Source organism: Anguilla anguilla, chromosome 2, assembly GCF_013347855.1.
Source record: "Anguilla anguilla isolate fAngAng1 chromosome 2, fAngAng1.pri, whole genome shotgun sequence".
NCBI classification, from domain to species: Eukaryota; Metazoa; Chordata; class Actinopteri; order Anguilliformes; family Anguillidae; genus Anguilla; species Anguilla anguilla.
In genome coordinates this window covers 16,371,102-16,394,027 of record NC_049202.1, presented here as the reverse complement: position 1 = coordinate 16,394,027, position 22,926 = coordinate 16,371,102, and the positions used below count along the sequence as shown (strand labels likewise).

Below are 22,926 nucleotides of genomic sequence, written 5' to 3'. Positions count from 1 at the left end.
CTCGCGGCCATATGCTAGGATTGTTTTCCTTGGTTCAGAAAGATCAGAGACAGAAGGGAAGGGCTCAGCTGCGTCCTGGATATATTCTGTATTTAAAATGTTAAAATAAAATAATGCATTTAATAAAATAATAAAAAGGCTAATGAAAGTAGAACATACTTGTGTAACTTTTCACTTCATACTTTAACGTTAATTTACAACTGTTATCAGTTACATTATACATCTTAATTAATTTGCATTACTTTACCTTACCTCCTCCACAAAGATGAACGATTGTTAAGTATTTTTTATGCACTGTATATTTAGGTAATCTTTTAATTCTCAACAGGCATTTATTTGGGTTCTGTAATTATACAAAGGAAGAATTTATTTAACAAGAAAGAGCGACTGAGAACGTTTTCCTCATTTTACAGTAAGGGCTTGGTGTAACTAATTGTCTGTATGGAGGACAATGAAGTGGCCAAAATAAAGGTGGCAGTTTCTGAATTTAAGCAGGCCAGGTTCTCCGCCCATGTCAGTACCCTTCCCTCAACAGCACACTATTGCTATCGGGGGCGGCACTGGCACAGGTTGCAAAAAAGTATGTTGGTTGCTAAGTTTTGATTAAAAAAATGTTCCCTTTCTTGATTGCAAAGCAAGGGACCACACCCTTTCTCATGCATAGATTCCTCTTATTTTTAATAAAGAGAGTGCCCTCTGTCCACTTCCCACAAGACAATGAGTAGCACCTTTACAGCCACAGCAGAGAATTCAAAGAATGCAGTCTCAGAGCAGACACAGAGTGTGGACAGACAGATACCGCATCAGATCCGGAAACCAAGTGTTTTCAGAATGGTCTGTTGTGGACCTTGGGGCCTGGAAAACAATGGAATCTCTAGAATCTTCTAATGTACTGGAGAGGTTAAGAGGACAAATGTGATGACATCATGTGACTAGCAAAGGCACCAAGTTTCAGGGTTTAAGCATAACCAAATCTAAATGTAATTGTGAATCATACGTGATATATGTAATCCGATCACAACCACAGTCTGTGCCCCGTGGCCAGGTTCAAGCCTTGGCTGTGCTGTTTGCCGACTCTGGCTGAGAGTCTGCTGTAGCAGGACACAACGGTCTTCATACCATGGTTTGGCAGGGTGTAAGCTAACCAAAGAGCCTCAGTTTATTACATCACTGTCTTCCAATAACATAGCAGATCCCACAGGCTCATGGCCATAAAGGCTTCTGTCAGCTCCTACTCTCCTAGTAATGTGCGGCCTGTAGGATGTGAAATAGCCACTGGCAGGCATGAAAAGGCACCACATGATGCGCTGCATCGCTCCTTGTGTACACGGAAAAGAAGCTAAAACTTAAGAGACACAGCTTGTAATTCCATTCTGCACTAAAATAAAAAAAATAAAAATGAACAAGCCTAAATCTCAAATATATGAGCCAATTTGTTATTAGAACAGAAACATGACATAATTCCACTGTAAAATATATTCAGCTTGTGGCTATATACATGTTTCTACTTTTTAGCTTAACTTTATAGTCAGCCTTTTAAAACAATTTACTTCAAGGAGGGGGATTTCCAGAAAGAAAAAAAAATAATAATAATCTGGCATGTATTAGCTAGTCTCCCCAAGTTCAAGTGATGGCACCACAGTTTGCCTCTTAGCCAGTCCCATCGTGGAGTTCAAATTGAAAATGATTGAAGTGAAACGGAAGGCCATTCTGCTGGGGGAACATACATTTCATTTTATAATCAAACACATCACCACAGCTGAAAACCAAAGCCTCTCCACTATGGAACAGTTGAATGTCTTCAGAATGTTTGGGTGCATTGCTTTGAAGCCTTTCAATGAATACCAGTTTAAGTGCGGTAATTATAGCGCTGGTAGGCTTGCCAGTTTTAATATGTTAAGTACAATAGATTGGTGACAACGAACAATTTAAAAAAATGAACATGTGCGAGGTTAACTGCTAGAATGGGAGAACTGAAAGTAGGCAGCCTAAAACATATGTAACACTGACTTTTTCCCAATTGATTGCAAGTTAAGGCAAAAGTAAGTTTTCAATTTGTTAGCATGAATTAATACACATTCAGGCTGTCAAAATTATTTGGCACTAATAGTAGTTTTATGATTGTTGTAGTTGGTTAAAAATGTATTATATTTGTATTCCAACGTTTACAGTCACTGTACACCAAGCATTGTATTGAAGGTATAAGTTATATGATACACTGTCAATGAAAAGAGGCTGTGTGATATTTAGCATGTTGTTATTTTCTCACCTGTGGACTGTGTTGTTATGTGGCCAATATGATCACTTCTACTGCATACTGAGAGCTCAATGTTGACTTTGAGACTTTCTTTTTTTTTTTTTTTTTTTAAACATTTTCTCAATTTGTTGAGATTGGGTTCTTGTTTATTTGGTTTTAACACCAGGAAATAACATCTCATTCATTCAAGAATTCAAACATGCCTTAGTGTCTCTCGCCTACTATCTTCAATTCTTCTGCGCACCCTCTTTAAATGACACTGCAGGTTGAAATACTTTTTTTCTGGTCTACTTGCAGAGGAGACACATTGTGTTTTTCCCCAATGTCATCATCATGTAGGTTTGAGAACAATTCAAGGGTCCTGCCCACAGTGCTTTCATCAATGTCTAGCAAGCACCATGTGATTGAGGTAAATATATCTGGTCGAATAGAATTTCTTTTAAAAAGCTTTGCTTGAGACTCCATCCACTCAAAAATGGGACCCATTGCACCTCCATCTTCTGAGCAATATATTAAAATCTCATCATATACACTGAGGGAAAAAAACATAATTCCATCGTTTAGCTTATATTTCTTTTCAAACACTTAAGACTTGAGGACCCCAGCATGTTGCTCTGTGACCTCAGATGTCCCGACCCCGCCCCTTCCCCTCCCCATAAGTGTGAGGCAGAGAACACGCGTGTAAACCAGGGGGTGTCGGCAGGATACAGTGCGTCTCTCGATCTTCATGCTTCCACAGGGAAGCAGCCAGGTGCATCGCCTGCTCAGCAGGGAAAACAACAAATAAACAAACAAAAGAAATCTGCAATTTAAGAGTCCTTAAATTCCGTGCGCAAGAATTCAGTACTTCCCAGTTCGAAACTTCCCAAGCGGGGACGTAACCTTTCATAAGCTTATTTCGCAAAACAGTGTTATTATTCGGCAAGGGTGTTTTATATCCACAGTACTGGAGATTCCTATTCGTCACACTGTCTCCCGGCTTTTCCACACACAAAAAAATACACATCTTCACAAGCGTGGTCTGGATACCAGGAGATATCTTGGATGATTCCTGTCTTCTTTTATAAAATATATAAAATTGCCCGCAGACCTGGAGAATAGATTAAAACAGAGAATAATCATAAACAAGAAGCCAAATAATCAACAATAATGAGCCATATTATTTACACTCTGAAGCTGATTGATTAATGCTGGGACTAGGCTAGATGCTTTGGCATTGCTTTGGCATTTAGCACCACACAAAAAATTTATATTGCCGAGTATACACACCTGCTCTATGGTGCCAGAGGGACTATGACCACAGAATGAAGGCTAAAGAAAAAAACAAAAATAAAAATAAAAACTGGAGATGGAGGTGAAAAGGAAAAGAAAGAACAGAGAAGAGAGGGTCATTTCCACAAAGTCCAAGGAACCAAAACAGAATGTAAGACAGAAATATATAGTACATGCCATAGAAATAAACTGTAAATACTAAAACTGTATACTGTCATTATCAGACATTATCTGTATAAAAATAACTCATTTATAGCAGAGTTTGACAGAATTTTGTAGTCAGCGTATGTCTGGATCAGCTGTGGAATAATTTGTTTCCAAAACAGTGAACATATAGCAGTAATAATTGGACACGATGTTAAGTTTTCTATACAGTAGCCATTTTGGGCAAAATCAAATCTTGCAGTTTATGATGTTGCTTTCTCACTTTTATAGATAGCATCCTGAGACATGCCTATAAATTACTCCACACTAAAAGCAGGACATTGCTATTCTAAAAAAAGAAGGAAATATACTCACATTCAAAAAAGCTGAAAACATGTACAGTTATGAACTTGCATTAATGCATAGCCTCATATTCTGTGGAAGCACTCATTATCTCACACTGTTGTGAGACTGAGATTAAGATGAATACTTCACCCTTTAAAATTAATATGAATGAATATTATAAAATGGATCCAAGCTAAGTCATCTGATATCTGCTCAATATGGTAGTCATTCAATTATATATTTCATACTTCTATACCACACTATTTTACCTTTTCCTCTAATTCTTTTATCTGTCGTTTCTGTGCTTCTATCCATTCCTCCAGCTCTTTTATTCTCTGAAAAAGAGTTGAAGAGAAAAGTCATTAGTCAATGGTAAAATTCCACAGAGAAACTGAAGTACATCTGGACATTGTTTCTGTAATTCTGGAAATAGACATTGTTATAAAAGAACCACAGCTGAGTGAATATAATATAACAAAATATCTTCAGTGCAATAAGAAGAACCAGAAGTTTAATGCTTTGGGCAGCATATTTGCCACCGATGCCTTATAACTATGGTGCCAGAGGGTAAAAACCCTAACCAAAAGTCAGACCACCTTGATGAATTGTCTATAGACTGCATCTGAATATATGTATGTGTATGGTGGGGAGGGGTGCATTTTTGACACATGTACTGCCACGGTGAATAGCTTTCTCATTTCTTGGAAATCAGCAGGAAACCAAGCAAACCTGTTTCATGTGACTGAGGTCTGAGGATTCAAACAGCTCAAACAGATCATGATACGACATATCTTCTGCAAGCAGACCGTGGCCAGTCCTCTTTGGCGGGTGGCTTAGTCTTGCTGCTGGTTAGTCATGTCAGAGGCTTATGGCCATGTTCCGAGTCTATGATAATATACTGGAATCCTCTGTAAGCATGTTGGCTTTTATCCACAAAACATGACCAGGCATGAGGAATTCTAAAACAGGCAGAAAGGCATGCTGGCTTAAGGAGGAGACAGTCACACTGGTTATATGCAAAAGAACAGTTGACTTGTTGAAAGGCTGGATCAGTTAAGGGGGCTGGAAGGGGGTCCAAACATTTACATTTTCACTGGTAATGAAATCTGCATGAAATCAGTCAAAGCAGTCAGTGTTTTCAATGTCACCTTTGATGTTACAGATTTTAATAATAAAATCTAAGAACTGTTTTCTAACCAGTCAGAAATAGCCATGCTTCAGTTATCATATAATTGTATGATGTGTTCATACCCTTGTGATACCCACAACAAAAGAAAAATAAAAGTATGATATTTTCACATACTGCAAGACTTGGTTGACAAAAATGTTACAGTGAAGACAGTGAATAATTAAAAAAAAATATTTTATTTTTATTGAATGTCCCGTGTAGTGCAACCAGAATGCAATAGAGTATACTGTTCCTGAGATTATTACCAGAGACCCGTGACCTGCACAGGGGACAACAATTAATTGTGAATGTCTTTAGAGGATATGAAAAAAATATATATATACATTTTCTAATGGATTTACATAAATCAATACATTATAAGCAGTTTACAAACTTATAAATAGCAACCTACGCTACATTGTGTGGAATCACTATCTGGAGTGTGTCTGTGGGTCCTAAAAAGCATGGGGCTAGTTTATATTCAAGTAAGCGGTTAAAGAAGACGAGAATGCTAAGATGGAATCACACAATCTTTTGTGAGATTTTAAGGTGTCACATTCGACATGATAATGCCCTTTTCTCTGTGGTTAAAGCGGAGCCATAGAAACTCTGGGCTTTACAGCTCAGAGTATTTCCCTCCAGGGAACGTCTCAAAATGGCAGGGCGGTTCTCTTTATCTCGGAGAGAGGGCCCTTTCTCTGGCTCACGGAGCTCACTTTTAACTGGAACCGAGCAACAGGGTGACCTTTCATCGCCTTCCCTTTTAATGCACTATTGATCAGGGCAGGCCTCCTCTGCGTGATTCATTAGAGCGCTGTAGAGCCGCAGAGTCCGTTCGAGACATCGGGGAGGATCCCTTCCCCTTTTTTCCAAAGGAGTCATTTCAGGAAGGAGAGAGCAAGGCAAAAAGCAGCATTGCAGTGCATAACCTTAGCTATGATGATACATGTAAGGATTATTGTGGGAGAGAAATGGATTGGATACTGGGTCCTCAGCTTTTTTCCCATTCTCGTTGATTTTGTTGATTTATAACCAACTGATTCACTGTGCATTCAAAATCGTCATTTTTAATAGTTATAAACATACAGAACCAAAGAAGAGCAATACATAGAGCCAGTTTATTCAGTTGAGATTTTCTAATCCTGGAAACAACAGTTCTTTATAAATTCTCATACTGTCCTTTATAGAAGTAGTTGCTATTGATATGTAGATTGAGATGTAGTTGCTAAGTACAAATTATGAAAAAGTAAGTATATATCTTGTGGCACTAAATGTGAGAAAACATGATTGTACAGGGTCTTTAAATATGACTTAAATAGAGCGATATAAAATGTTTGTGGGTAAATTGCAGCATTCTCAGATGGAGTTTAAACCTATATGTTTAAACCTAAATCTCTGGTGGTTTGAATCACCAGAGCACAGAACTACATTGCAACTGGAACAGCTAGTCCCAATCTGTGAAATAAGGATTGACTATTCGAGTGGTAATTCAGTTCTGTGGTCTAGGGGTATGAACTCCAGCTAAACATGCAGCAATTGACCCAGGGGAATCCCAGAAAAAAAATATTTGCAGTGCATGTACACACTTGGCTTCGCAGGCCACCCGGAAGTGTGTTCTGATGGAATGTGATGTTGCTGTGAGGACCTCCTACCTGCTGGGCGTGGTGCACGAGCTCCATCCTCTCCCGCAGGATCTGGGAGTCCCTCTCCCGCAGCTCGCTCATCACCTGCCTCTTCCACTGCTCCACGGCCTGCCGCAGCGTCTCCCGCTCCTCCTCCGACAGCAGCTCCGACATCTTGGCCCCGGCCTCCTGCTGCAGGGCGTCGAACAGCATGGCTTCCAGCTCCAGGATCCTCTGTGTGTCAGTCAGTGGCGGGAGGGACGTTGTTACACAGAACGGCCACAGGGTGGCACTGTCACTGCCATGCATTGGTGGACACTTTTCCTAACATCCAACCACAGCCCTGGAGCCAAAGTGTATGGGGGCTGTCATTTCATGATCAGTGAAGGTTATTGCAAACATCTGCTAATATTCTCTCACAATATTGTGCTTAAATAGACTTTTAACACAATGCAGGTTTGGTTAATTGCCATTTGCTATATATCTGAGCTCATAATTTTCCACACATGGTTTAGTTTCAATGAACCAGTGTTCAAACAACATTTATGACTTTGCTGACAACACTTTAGACAGCTATTGGTCTATCAATCAAGGTTAAGTGAATATTATGAAATGCCTTAAAAGGAATTATTTGCCATTTCAGAAAATGAAAGCATTCACTGCCTGTGAAGTGATTTGCTTAAATGTGTTTTGATGAATATGGAACATTAATTCTAACGTTTCTGATATATTCTGACAGCAAAAGGGTAAAACATTCCTCACAAGACATTAAAAGTGTATAATTAAACAATCAACAACTGGTTGTACATCAGGAATGGCGAATATGTTTGGAATGAAAACTACTATTTACTAAGGGGGTTGGCAACCCCTGTCCTAGAATAATTGCTCTCCCCACTCACTTTTTAACTACTATTTAACTACGAATTATTTTTTAGTCTACTACTCATGTGGTGTTCCCTATTATGTTTGTGAGGATAGATTGGTTTGATTGCCTAAAATTATGTATGTACATACATACATAAAATTAAACTACTTACCTTATGTGCTTGATCCATTGACTGCTTCCTATAGTCCAGCTCTTCATCCAAATATCCTTTCTGTTTACTGAAGAGATCCTTTAGATCGAAAGTCATGCAAATGATTGTTACAGTCTTTCATGCAGTAGGCACTTGACATGAAACAAAAGATTTGCTGGAAGTCATTTTACCTTCTCATTCTCAATGTCCACCATTTTCTGCTGTAAAGCTGATTTGGTGACCTCTATTTGCTCGAGCCACTGAAAGCAGGAAATGAAAATCAGGTGGGTACATAAGTGGCACAAAGGAAAACTATTTCTTAGTTAAAAACCACAATAGAACATAATCAAATCTGTTTCGAGAAGTATCATGTTGTTCATCTCTGAATCATTCAATACAAACAGATACAAGGCATTGTGAAAACGTTTCAGTCATTTCTATTAACATTGTCTGCTTCCTTTCTCATAATAAATAGCAATTGAGAAACAATTCTTCACAATAAACAGATAATTAACCAAATAACGGACTTAAAAAATTGAAATATAATAAATCCTAGTTGAATCTAGAGTAATACCTTTTCTGCCAAGGTCAAAACAGTCCTTGCATGAATGACGACCACTTGTTCTTCGTTGGTGAGATTCTGCGTGTTAAGAGTATAATAGAGCATACATCAACACACATTAAACATACTCATGTAGAAAGAAAGATACAGTCCATGGGCCATATTTCGTAAGGATTTTTGCTGCCTTTGTAACGCTAACGAGACAACATTTTTCCATATTCGCTAAGGTGCCGCAAACAGGGGTTTGTGCTGTGGAAACAGGAGAAATGTGGCATCCCTAAAATTTGGGTTAATGCATATGTATTTGAGGTTGCTATGATGTTAGACTGGAAAAATGTGGGAGGAGAGAAAGGAAATTTATGCATATGACCTGCTACAGCTGTTTTGTCATGGCTGGAGGCCACTGTGACAAAGGTAATTGCGTTTGTTTTTTAAGGTCTGGGACGAGCGTGTGTCAACTTCTGAAGCACAAGATCAGGATGGCCGTTCTTAAGAGGAGACAGCTTCAGCAGGAAAGAGTTTTTTGGATTTTGTTTATTTATTCAGAATATGTAGCCTAACATTATGATATTTTATTTCAAACAGCTTTGACATGTCAGTAGTCATTAGCTGTTTGAGTTACATCCATAACTTAATGAAGTCGGATACAATTCAAAACAAGGTAAATGCAGTCTGATGTTACGTTCATAACACCTAGTCGGTATAATTGTATCAGGGGTGTGGAATAATTGTAATGGTAACTGAAAATTCCCTATAATATGTGTATGCAGGTTCTTATCTACACATACTAATGTTAGTCAAGGAAACACATATCCAGTGGCAACGTGAGACCAGCCACATTCTCAGATTATAAAGCATGAGCCTTTATTCATGAACAAAATACTCGCATAACCATTGACACACAAGCAAATTCATAACTTACTGTGAAGTGAGTTGTGGTAATGTCCAGATAGATGAGGAAAGCTGCTATTATTTGTTTCTTAAAACCCAGGTAAGCTTTTACAATGCAAATAGCTGGCAATACAGACCATTCTGGTACGTGCTTAATGCCTGTGATCAGGTAGCTGTTTCATTTTCATTAATCCAGAAGATGAGGCTATGTCAACCTAGCAAACAGATTTGCTGAATGCAATTAACATTAAACACTGAACTAACTTAAAGCCAAACATACTGATGAGTAAAATTAATTTCTTTAATATAAATTAAATGCCTTTTAAAATGACTGAGGTCTCCCCAAAACAACACTACAAGTTTATAACACCATCTAGTGTCCCGAATCTCCAAATCTGAAGTCCTCTTCATTATACTATTTAGTTGGCATTCTGCAAACATATAACACTAAAAAACACACACAGTTTGTTATAGCAACTCAGAGGTGGCATAACTGTAACAGCTGTTACATTTATACAGATGGGGACACCATGTTTTTTTGGTCACCTAGCATCTAATTCCCGCTAGAAAAAATGTTTTTTTTTTGGAAATATTTCCAGCAAAGGGTATCACATTGCTCCATTCCTCTGGGAGGTGGTAGAGGACAAACCTGGAATGGCTACGGCAGCTGCATTGTACATTAAGTTATTGACCGTGTTACATTTATCAAGTGTTGCATTTATGGCAACTCTCCTCCTGCGAAAGGAGAGAAACTTTTAAAATATTTTTAAACCACATGACTCTTTCATCTTTTGGAATAGTTGCCTGTTAGAGACGGTGACTCTGGAGATGGTTAGTTATTGGTCGGCGTTAAACAACTTGAAACATTAAAACTGTGTTCTGAAGTTTTTACTAATGAGACGGATGAAGATTTAAAGGCAACAGTGCCTGTCCATTGTATCCATGGATCCCGAAATCTGTCCAAAATCCAACTTCACAAGAGATGGAGTGGTATAACAATGTTGCTTTCCTGACATGCAAAAGACACATCTTAAATACTAGCAGTGCATTTAAATGAACCGGCTACAGCTGTGCTCTTTTACATAACCAGTCTTGGTAAATACCCTGTTAAATTGAAAACGTGGCGACGCAGAATCTGCAGAGCAGGCAGTAATTTGCAGTATGCTTAGTAAATATGGCCCTAAATCCACAGACAGGATGGTCACATTTATATTCCCCAACAACACAATTAAGTGAAGCGGTCGCAAGCACACATGTACGCACATGTACATAGGAAAAGCAACATACACTTACGGCGTTATCTCCTAGGATATCCAGCTTTTTCATGAGCTCGGTGATGACGATATCCTGTTGGAAGGATAGCAAAGTGGGTAGGATCATTCCCTGTCCTGTGCAGAGAGGGGGAACTTCCACACCAAAGACTCTGGGGAGGTAGGCAGGTGGACTCACCGAGAGGCCTTCTGCCTCACAGTACACCTGCAGGGGACTCGTGCCCTCCGGGAAGTGGATGTGGTGGAAGTTGATGGCTGGGGACCTCCTCTCCCGCTCCTGTAGGAGAGATAAAGGTTCCTTTTACACAGTGTGGGTTAGACAGACGACACGCGTTCCCACATTCATCACCCTGAGACGTACGCCTATTGGAATTAGCCATGGGATAGTGAGGCTTCACTAACCACATTATTAAAAAAAACAATCTCACATGCTGTCAGCAGCTGATTCTTATGAACTAATACCTCATGACCGAACACTGCCATCAATTCAAGTCAGCAATCCATTCGAAATGCATTTCACCTCACAATTATGAAGACTCAGCATAATGTTTACAAAGATGTCCTGATTATTGGCTGATCTGCTCAGAACAGTTGAAAAAGCAAAACCGCTAAATCCAAAACAACCAAACAGACAGAACAACCAAATTATGAATTGTGATCTTTTACTTACTTCAAGTTCTAAAATACGGAATTCTAAAAGTTCATTTTGGTCTTTGGCGTCCTGAATGTCGTGCTTCAGGCGAGATTCTTCCGTCTCCATAACTTTGATCTGGGAGAAAATATTCAACGCGAGCATTTAACTCAGAAATTGGAATATTTGAAGGAATACATTTTTAGGCTGCTGCCATGACAACCCTCACGCCAGACTGACCTTATCTATGAGTTCTTGGTTCCTGCGATACAAGGCTTGCTTCTCCTCAATCCACTTCACGTCCTTCAAGTGCATAAAAAAGGGGCACTAATAAGCATTAAATTAACAATTTCTCACCCACAATGACAGGGTTACACTGAAGCACTGCCAAAACAGGTTTCATATTAAATTAAAACTTCACCTGATTTCACAGTGCCACATCACGTGGAAGGTTATTTTCATTAGCCATTTTGCACAGGCATCGCAATGGTTTAATCCCTGTCTCTAAACAAGCTGGGAGAAGGTCTGTACCCTACTGTTTCCTGTCATTGGGAATTAAAGTCTATGGGCATGTCTTCCACAAAACCATGAGGTTTAAGATTACTGAAGAGAAGAGGGAAGCGTCTCTAGTCCATCGTTGAAGTGCTATTTCACTCAGTCCATCTGGCATTGTCACTCAGAATTAACAGTGGAGGCAGTTCAATGAACCTGCTTCTACTGTCAGAACTGACAGCCTACAATTCATTTTCAATTCAGTCAATCCTGACAGCCATTCACGCACTTTTTTTTCATCTGGAATAACGTGGGTGGATTGCCTTTCTAAGGGGGACATGTATAGTGTTGCGCTCCCTACAGCATATTTATCTCCTGATAAATCTTCATAAAATGGCGTATTTGACTTGCGCCAGAGGAGCCATCTTAATAACAATAAACGTGGGGATAGGAATCATTGTTGAGTTACCAGGAGTACACCAATTACTCACACAAAGACCCTTGCATGCCATGTGTAAAACTGTGCTCAGGGCATTCTATGCAAATGCAGTCCCTTTAGACCAATAGCATTCTAATGGTTATGATACCTACACTGCACTGCCCATGCAGCACTTTGACAAGAGTTGCACATTTGTTTCCCTGGCAGGACTGTAGCACGATGCTAATGATGGACGTTCCCCAGTGTGATTGCCAGCTCATTGCGCAGTCGAAAAGCCAGCCGCAACAAGTGACCTCCTAAAAGCTTTTTCAGTCCAACGGACGCTGCCATAGGCGCAATTCATATTCAAAATGAACACATTAGCGAGATGCAGCTAACAGGCCAAATTTGAAAGCAGTACTGAGTTCACAAGGGAGACAGATGCATTAACTAAGAGAATGGGTCCAAACAAATACCCTTCTTTCTCAAAGGTTTCTAATGACAAATAATGTTTTGTATTAAGGATACACTATCTGGAATCAAACCATCTTTTGCTGGGCAAGGTTAAAATAAAAGAACCTTAAAAAATGAGGACACGTGAAAGAGACCACAGCATAGCAGGTGATATTTTCTTAGTGGCATAATTGTGTGTCAGTTCTCTTACAGTGTGTGAATATTTCAAAGCACGCTTTACCTGGCCTTGCTGGCACAATGCACATTCAAGGTCTGCTATTCTGGTCTGGTAACGAATGAGTTCTGCTTGCAGTTGTTCTCTAGTCTGATAAAATGAAAAACAAATACAATAAAACATGCTGTATTGTTAGAAAACAACAGACTTAGTGCATCTATCATTTCTGAAGGATTCTATATACAGTAAATGTTTGAAAGTGTGAGTGATTGCTGGATATACTGAAGATACACATGTTAAATTGCAATGCATTTCATGAGAAACCTTTCTCTACACTCTGTCATTGAATCATCTGTAATGTAGCTCCATCCTGTATTTGCAGCTCTGCAGAGATTCTGTGAGACACAGATCACAGTAAAAACACAACTTCCTGTCTTCAGGAACCCGCAGCAGCCTGTTCTGTTCAGTAAATGATGTTGGACCACAGTCAAATTTGATTTACGCTCTGTCACAAATAATCTACTGAAGAATTAAGGTTGACGTCTGTTTCTCTCTTTGTTTGTTTGTTTTTTCCCCCTGTAGTTTGGTGTTAGCACATGTCAGCATACCTTCACTTCTCTCTCGGCATCAAACGTTCCTCCAACTTGCTCCTGCAGGAGTGCGTAGGCCCGCTGGAGAGCCTGGTACTCCATGGTCAGCTGGCGAAACCTCAGCTCCGTCTCCTCCTTGATCATCCCCTGCAGCGTCAGATACACAGAGATGCACAGATGCACAGGCCCATAAACAGAGACACATACTCAAACACACGTTATTCACATGCAGATGCACAGACACAAAAAGAGGCATGCAGCCACGCACAGACGCATACACACATATGCCGAGTTTGTACAGACACAGAGACAGACATACAAACACACAAATGCACAGACACAAACATACAAAGAGACAGAGACACAGCGATGTACTTTACTGTTAGTTGTTTGGAATAATCACAATCTATATTTTATACAAATAACATGCGCAGTAACACTTCAGGGATCTACAAATACCTGTACCATAACTACTTTGCAGCTGATTTAATGGAGTCTTTATTGCCGTTCTAATACTAAGGGAGATACGTATGTACTTACATCTTCCAGGTCATCGTCTGGTGTGCAGGGCGTCCTGTCTGTGTGGTAGGAGATAGAGGACCCATCGGAATCCAGAGAAGCTTCTTCATCGTACCCAAAGAATGTCTCCACGACCGGCTTCTGGGCAACAGGAAGAGGTCAGTTTCCTTGCCTTGATGATGCAAGTGTACAGGCTAGCACTTTCCGAATACTGAAAACCTGGTTTTGCCTGTTTTTTTCTGATACATATACTGTATTAATGACTGCAAGGTGGTTGTGAAATTCAGTTAGGCTGTTAGGATGTTGTCCCTCAGGGTGAATAGATCATCATATACTGCGTTGCTATTGAAAATGAGAACGTGATCACAACTAACCCACCATGTTAAGTAAAAAAGTAATAATCATCCAGTGCTTGTGGACAAACAGGGAAGGAGATGCAGTGTGATAATGAAGGTTATGAGGAAAGGCTTTCCTCAATGCGCATTTGGGTTTGGGAGCCATATTGCTCTCATGATTACCTTACAGGGCTTGATCATCCTCTTCCTCTGTCGCCTGTAGCGCAGAAGCATGTCCCGTTCCTGAAACAGAACCACGCCCACATTAGAGCCATGCTGCTCGTCGACAACATAGATTCTCTCCAGAGACCAGATAGTTAACTATGCATTCCTCTCTACTTCATTTTACTGTAGGTCATTGGACTTGAAAACCAGAGTTTCTGGTGCTCTATTGCTGTTTTTGCACACTCAGGAAGAGGCATGCCAAAGGACAGAAAAATGCCTTCGGTACTTGTATTGTCCTTGACCATGCCTCTTAATGAATATTCATGAGATTCATCAAAATTCCAGCTTCAGTTATAGAGAGAAAACTTTCAATGTTTAGAATATAGAGCTAACCAACTGGTGAGGCTATAGAATCTTTGTCAACATTACGTATACAACGTTATATATTGGTGGCATAGTAGTATTTGTTTACATTTACATATCCCACCTTAAAGCAGCCATGGCAGTACTTTTTAAGGCAAGGTTTACAATTGACTCAGTTGAATGTGGAGCACTGTAACAAGGCCTTTTTGATAGCATAACTAGCGTAAGAAACCCATTCCATCAAACATTCCGCTGTAAGGATAAAATTAGCTTTTTGTTCTGGTAAATTCCCAACGACACAGGGAAAGTTATGACCATATCAAACTACAGTAAATATATGCTAACTACTTCACACTCAATGGCATTGAAAATGTATAAATTAAAATTTGAATGCTAATAGGGTTTAGGAGATGCACTCAGGTTTACTGATTTAATTATCAGGTTTAAAAATGGACACTTATTCCCCTGCTCTCAACTTACTTGTGAAACTGTGAAGTACCAATGCAAAATGTTCAATTCAATGTTTCTGCTTTAATTTCTTTAAAATTAGTTGTGAAATTGGAACATTAATTTTCAACATTTACTTACAATAACAGTTTTCACATATCCAGCTGTCTCCAGTGCCTAAAAAACAAAAGATGAAATTATTCAGATAAAATATCCTTTTCATTAATTTTGTATTTATATCGCAGCATATCTTGTGTCATTTTATATACATAAAGAGCACATTTAAATCTTGTGTATTTTGTACTCAAGTGCAATTCCTTTGAGGCAGAAAATGAAATGTAGAATCATTGCAAAGAAAACAACATTGAAGGCCACTACATGTAGAATATTTTGTGCATTTTTTCCAACTGAGTCACTGGATGAAGGCACATTTTTGATAAAGGCAAAACTGTAATTTCCTTAATAGAAACATATGTCTTGAATCTTGAATAGCATGATCACAAATAACATTCAGAAAGCTATTTTTTAAATTCTAAATATACTTATTCCCCACAATTCTCCCCAATTTTTAATTCTTGATTTTAAATATAGGCCGGCCCCATCACTTCAACTCCCACCATTGTTTTGGGAGTTTCCACTGTTTTAGTCCAAACATATCAAATTATGTGACTGCACAAAGAAAGTAGCTCTCTGTAATTTCTACTAAAACAGCAGGATAAATCCATGAGATCTGAACCTAACATAGTTTTTTTCCCTCCCTGGATTCCTGAATGTTTCATTATGACAGTTCTTTTTCCAGGCCTTGAGGTCAGAAGGTGAGGGTGATGCACTGGCTAATGAGGAATGCGGTGGGAAGAACAGGCACAGGGGGGCTGTCTCATTGGATGCACGGTACCTTCGACAGCTCATCAATAATGTTCTGCTGCTCCAGCACCTGCAGTCTGAGGAACTCGATCTCCCTCTCCTCCTGGGTTTGGTCCAGGTCGTTCAGAGAGCTTGGGCGCCGTATGGTTCCTACTTTTTCTCTCTGCGGAGGCAGTTAAAAGGTCAACCGCACTTCGGAATGACGAGTGACATTCCGGGAACATATCTGGGAATACTGAAGTAAATCAGTGAGTGTAGCCTATGATTCAATACCTGCCATGCCGCTTACTTGGCAGTTTTGAAACGTGTCCCTGTGATTGTGAACGGAATTAATTTTATTCGACGTCGCTCAGGTACAGAGAGCCGGAAGGAGACGACTGAGGCATTAGCAAGCCAAGGCAGTGACACATGGATAAAGCACTTCATCTGCAAACCTGACAGGTACTGGGAACAGTTCTAACATTTGTGTCACTGAAGACCTTGATAACCCACACAGAGTCCTATGTGCAGGACTAACCTAACCTATAAAGAAAGCTTAGTTCTGTCTTCGAATGAAATCATTACATGTTTGACTATGCCGATCCCACACTATGATACAGTATGTTAATGAGGAATAGGTCAAAATATGAGATATTGTATTATTTTTTTTTGTTCTTTTTTTTGAAAAACCATTCATTCTGGGCCAGACAGTTTGACATGGCATCAAATTTTAACCAGAATCTGCCGACATACCCCCACCCCCCTTACTATAAATCAGTGTGTTACGACAGTATATGGCAGCTGGTGAACAGTGTACCATTTCAATGTTCTCTTGGGTGAGGAACCTCAGCTTGTTATCCATACGTTTGTAGGCATGAAGCAGCTCCTCGTTCTTACGACTCAGTCTTTTGTTCTTGTCCATGAGAGGCTTGTACTGACTCTCAGCTTCTCGAAGACGCTTGAGCTGCAGATACACACACACACACACACACACACGCACACATGCACGCACGCACGCACGCACACACACACACACATGCACAGGGCTCAGAAAGACAGGTCATAACAATAGATACTATCACCGACCCAAAACCACCTGTTGTAATCTCTGTGGATCCTACACCACACTCATGTCACTTGCTGCACTCTCTGAGATTGACTTGTCACTCATCTGACTGGGGGAGCCAAGATAAGGGCTCACTATCACCATCATCTTCTGTAGAAAATCCCCGCCATCTTTTGTGGAGATGAAACCACTCACCGTGACTGCTTTTCGGCAGTGAGCCAGCAAGCACATGGCCACAGTTTCAAAAGCAAAGAAGGTACAATTTTCAGAGCCATCTGTTTCCTGAGGCACCAGTTCCTGAAATTACCAAGAACTTGCAGCCAAATTTAAACAAATTTGTGTGGCATAATGAATGGGACCTGGCCTGCAATCAAATATTATGTACATCTGTAAGATACTACTGGTTTGATGGTATCATTACTGATGTCTAGCTCTAGGGTTAGTTTGATGCCCATGTTTAACACACCCACTGTAAATCACTTTGGTTTTGGCATTGTCTGTTAAATGACCTAATCTGTACATTGTAATTATACACAAATTGTAAGTTGTACATCCTTGAACACAGCATTCAACATTAACTACTTTAGCAATCATCCGTCTGTATAAATGTATAATTAATTGATAAAAGGTGTCTATTAAATAATAATAATAATAATAATAATAATAATAATAATCTCCCCAAATATCCTCTTCATAAAAAAATTAATAAAATAAAATTAGGTCCTTTACATTTTGGCTTCAAGACTACATTTGTCCTTATATTCAACTGAAATTCCAAAAAGCAATGGATCTATTAGGTCATACAACAATGGCTATTAATTTGGCTGCTCAAGGTATATGCAGCACAGAACTGTACAGGTTTACAATTCATCATTTCATTTCATCACTTGTGATCTGCAGGGAAATATGATAAATCAATCAATGTTGACAGAGAAATTGTGACTGTTTCTGGGATAGTTTCCACCCCACTAATGTCATATTGTGCTTAGGTTGACAGGAATATGTAAAAAAACGGAATGCTGTATCTTGTGCCTCTGAAAGTCAGCATAACTCTCTTATTGCTTCATTGTAGTGAGAAATGTGAGCACTCAGCACATGTTGGGATGGATGGCGTCTTGGCTTTCACCGAATGTTGCTTTCACAGTGATCTGCAGGACAGCTGATTTGCAACATTATTTCACAATAGCACACTTTAACATGTTTTCAGTAGCTCTCCAACTAGGGTGACCAATCTCCCTGGAGGAACTGTGCACATAATGCCAAGAAAACCTACAATAATGGCAATTACAGCCTGAAATATGATATGACAGAAATAAGGAATAAATTAAGATTTTCTCAAAAGTCAGGCGCGTGATATGGGGGTGACATATGGGGACGTCCCAGGAAAAACGGGACATCTAGTCACCCAATCCCCAAAAGAAATGAAAGGATTTATGGAATACAATGTATTCTATCACAGCGAGAAAGCAATTTTTATGCATGGGTTAGCCAAGGTCAGAGAGGAATTATAGTGCATAATTCAATACCAGTTACATAATTAATATAAATGAAGTGCAATGTTGATTAAATTCAGGCCACAGACCCTACCATAGAAGTTAGCTTTCTGACTCACCAGCTCGTTGCGTTCTTCCGAAAGCAGAGCATTGCGGTCCTCCAGCTTGCGGATGATTGCGCTCAATTCGGCGATCTTAAGTTGGAAGCGTCTCGCATCTTTTTCATCCAGCTGCTGTTCCTGAAACCAAGACCAACTGCAAATAACTGAACTCCAACCCCACACGTCATCACCAAGTCCCGGGAAGACCCTGACTCAGACCGTGACAAAGAGTTCCACAAAGACTGTCGACTTTAGAACACCACAGGAGCTGATCTCAAATTGATGCAAATGATCATCACAATGTGATTTATTTACTCTGAAAGTGAATGGAAATGAACTGAACGACACTCAGGGAATTCATAACATAACACAGCCCCAACTCGCCATTTAAATGAAATAACTACTTATCTGTAGTGTTTTTCAATGCATTCAATTTATCAACACCAAATGTTATCAGCGCAATTTAACTTTCTTTTTTTCTTTTTCTTTTTTTTACACACATACTAGCACAACTGTCAGACTAATACATGTATTTAAATTTGAGAGTGCTTAATATAGTGGCCTTTGTGTTCATGCCTGGAAGTGTGTCTGTGTGTGTGTGTGTGTGTGTGCGTGACCGTGCATGTTGATTTTGCGGTTTTATACATTTGTATATAATTTAAGCACAAAGACACATGTAACAGGGGAGTGAGGTGGTGTCTCATGAATTGACAGGATAACACTGAGAAACATTGAATTCAGTATTCCCAAAAAATCTCATTTAATTTATCAAATCCAAAATGTGCTATTTATGTGAATAGTTAGTTCACTTTCTGTTCTTTTTTTAGTTTTATTGTATGTTTTCAGTCCACCCAGATCATGGTCTAAAGCAGGAAAAGACACTTCAAGTAACTCTATTGCAGCTAGTATGGTGCTATTATGCCTCCATGGGGTGTATGAAAGTTTATTACCTGATTATTCTTTAAAAAGTAATATGTTTAATATTATTTTTGATTGAAATTATTCCCATGGCACATGTAACCTGAAACTACTGCACTCAAGGAAAGAAGTTATGACACATTTTAAAAATTGATATCTATGTTTATTATAGTGAATACATGCCATAAAATTAATCCCACCACTGGAAACATAATGTTGCTGTAAAAGTGGCTTTTATTTTCTTGCTTTAGTAACCAAACCCCCCAAATGCTCCCATATCTGCCATTGTAAAGTGGTCAGGTCATTAGAAACTTTTCTAAATATCTAAAATGGCCTTCATTGCACACAAAAACTGTCTGGACCAATCAAAAAAGTATTGTCATAAATATTCAGGAAGTGAACTAACCCTTATTTGGAATATAGACAACATACACTTCCCTGTATCATGAAAATGAAGTCATGGGTCACACAAAAATCATAAAATTAAAGAGCACGTAACATAAGAGAAGAAAATAAAAATAAAAATACAAAGACACAGTGAGAATTCCTTATTCAATGGGTGCAGGAGACGTTTTTAACAACCGTCATGATATCCTAAATTTTTTTCAGAATCAAATTAATTCAGTTACAATGTGTAACTCTTTTGAAATTATTTCCAATGAGCCACATACTTAAACATTAACGTAAACTCTAAAAAATGAGTAAAAAAATGAGTAAGCAAAAAAGCATTAAGGCACATTTTACTCAAAGAAAAAAAAAACAGAAATGCAACAGCGGCAGCCGACAGCTTTTACTGAAGAGTTATGTAAGTGTTAGTTGTCCTTAGAAACAACAATTTGTTCATGTAGTTTGATCATTAAGTGACCTCAAGCTATCGTCTCACTGTTAAAGCAATGCAATAACAAGAAAGATGTCACTTTCTTCAGGCCACATTATTATTATTATTTTAATCAGAACAGCAGTAAATCATGTGAAATTCTTCTCGCCAGGAGTGAAGAATTTTAATTTTATTTTAATATGATAAAGAGGATGCTTTACTTTGATTTATTTATTTATTTTTCATTTAAATGGCCAAGAAGAAGTGACAAAATGGTGTATGTGATCTTAATGCATTTTAAGCTTTATAACAAGTTTTATCTGGTATTATTTTCCACCCTATAGGGGAAACATTAGGGACCATAGTGGGTTGCGCTGGCTTAGACAAGCAGTGGAAGTTTGTATTTGTCAAAAATACATTTGCAGTAAACACCACCAAACCAGTGACTGAGTTCAAGTGAGGGACAAATCAGATCTTTGCATCAATTATCTGGTCTTACAAGCCAGTAACCAGATAATAATTAAAAACAGTTCTAGGAAAGATCAGTTATGTCATACAGGTAGAAAATGGTTTCCTTCTGAATACCAAAGAAAGTACATTTTTAACCTCATGTATGGAGTACATTTATTATTCTAGATTGCAAAACTAAATAAGACCAAGCAAAGTCACTCAAGTGGCATACCAAAATGAATAATACCAGATATAATCACAAAGAATGAAAGAAAGAAAAAAGCTGGAATGCCATTTTAGCTTGGCTTGTCTTAAATCACAGATGGAAGCTGGGTATGGCCCAGTAGACTACAGTACTGATCAAGCAGCAGCAGCAGCTATGAGCTCTGTGTGAAAGATAGATCAGGGGAAAAAAAAAAATTGCTTACAGGGCTTCCTGAATGATCAGAGACGTCTCCTGCACCACTCGCATAAGGAGCCTCGCGTTTTGGGGCTGGCCAGATGTCGCTCAGCCTCCCTGAACTGGACAAGCTGCTCATCTAGAGCCTCTTTCTGGAGCTGGAGCTTCTGAGTCTGCCCAGCTTGGACGCCCAGCTCCTTTTCCATCATGTAGACTGCTCTGTCTTTTACCTTAATCTCATCCATCTACAAGGAGAACAGAGCACAATGACACACACACACCACACACATACCACACACGCACGCACACGCGCTGTGCAGGGTCGGTGGTCGCCATGGAAACCTTTCGTTGAAGCTGGTCCTAAGTCGCACCCACTCTAAATGGTGAAACTGACAGTAGGGGATTTGTCGGCTATGTTTTGATCTTGATAATGAGTCAAAATAAATTCTGGCCAGTTGTTTGCAATGATAGGCCATTGTCAAAGTCAGTATTGCCTATAAAACCAGCGCTTAACCAATTTAAATTGTTAGCAGTTCTTCACTGCCAGTTATTTGTATAAGTTTATATTTTTTACATTTATCTTTGACACCCTTTGTATGTATTTTAATTTTATGAACTCTGACTTGAATAAACAAAAATGGATGTATGACCACAGGGAACATACTTTAACATTTTCTATTCCATATTTTACTCACATAGTCAAATATTTCCAAATGTTTCATATTTCATACAGTGAATCACAATAGAGTCATTAAATGTATGCGTGAAGGGAATACAGATTTCTGCCATCCTATCAAGAGCAGTTTCGCGTACAGAATGAAATCCTTTCAATTCATGTGCCATCCACCCACACAGATGGAACTTCTAATGCGGCTTCTTTGCTGGGAAGTGGCAACAACAGTACAACCATGAGAGCTTTACAGGGTGAATTCAGCAAATGATAACAAATGTTTTCATCCCCCCTCGGCCTCACCCACACTTGGATCTGCGGTATGAAACTGATGGGACTAAACGAAATTTTTGGAAATGCACAATTGCGCTCTATGCTTTTTTGCTTTGTTCAAAACTGCACATTTCTTGCCCTACATTTTCCAATAAATCAATGAGTAATAAATAAATAAATAATAAATAAATAAATGCATATAATAATAATAATAATAATAATAATAATAATAATAATAATAATCAGTGAGAAAATATATACATTTTAGTTACCTTTTTGTTACTTATATTTGACAAAGCAGCTCCTTTACCTTTGTGATCTTCACACAGGCTACAGCATGAGTCACCAGGGCGATCAATGACCAACAGATGAGTCTCACAGTGTCCTCAACTCCCCGTATTCCAAGTGTACTAAACTAGGTGATGCTCCCGATAACCCCATGAAAGGGAAGTTTCGGCAGAAGCAAACCTAACCTAACCCATCACTGGCAGACGGCAGCGCTGTTCGATGCTCTGAGCTCCAGGTAGGTCCGGCCCGATTGGACACACACGGCGCGTGGCCAAGGGCGCTATCAACAACCCGCCCGTCATCGACGGACATGTCCACCGCCTCTCTCTCCCCTGGCATTAGCATTCTGCGGCGCATGACAGGCCGATCCCGAAATCGATCCCGCTGTCCTCTTGGCATGTGCGCACTCCTGATTTGCATGAGTATGACATGATGTATGGAAATGAGCCCGTGTAATTCACGTTTGATCGG

At 39.2% G+C, this 22,926-nt stretch overlaps 1 pseudogene; it reads right to left on the bottom strand.

The window, feature by feature from the left end:
* Positions 1 to 281: 281 nt before the first annotated feature.
* On the bottom strand, positions 282 to 22,854 carry LOC118216363 (annotated as a pseudogene).
* Positions 22,855 to 22,926: the final 72 nt, after the last annotated feature.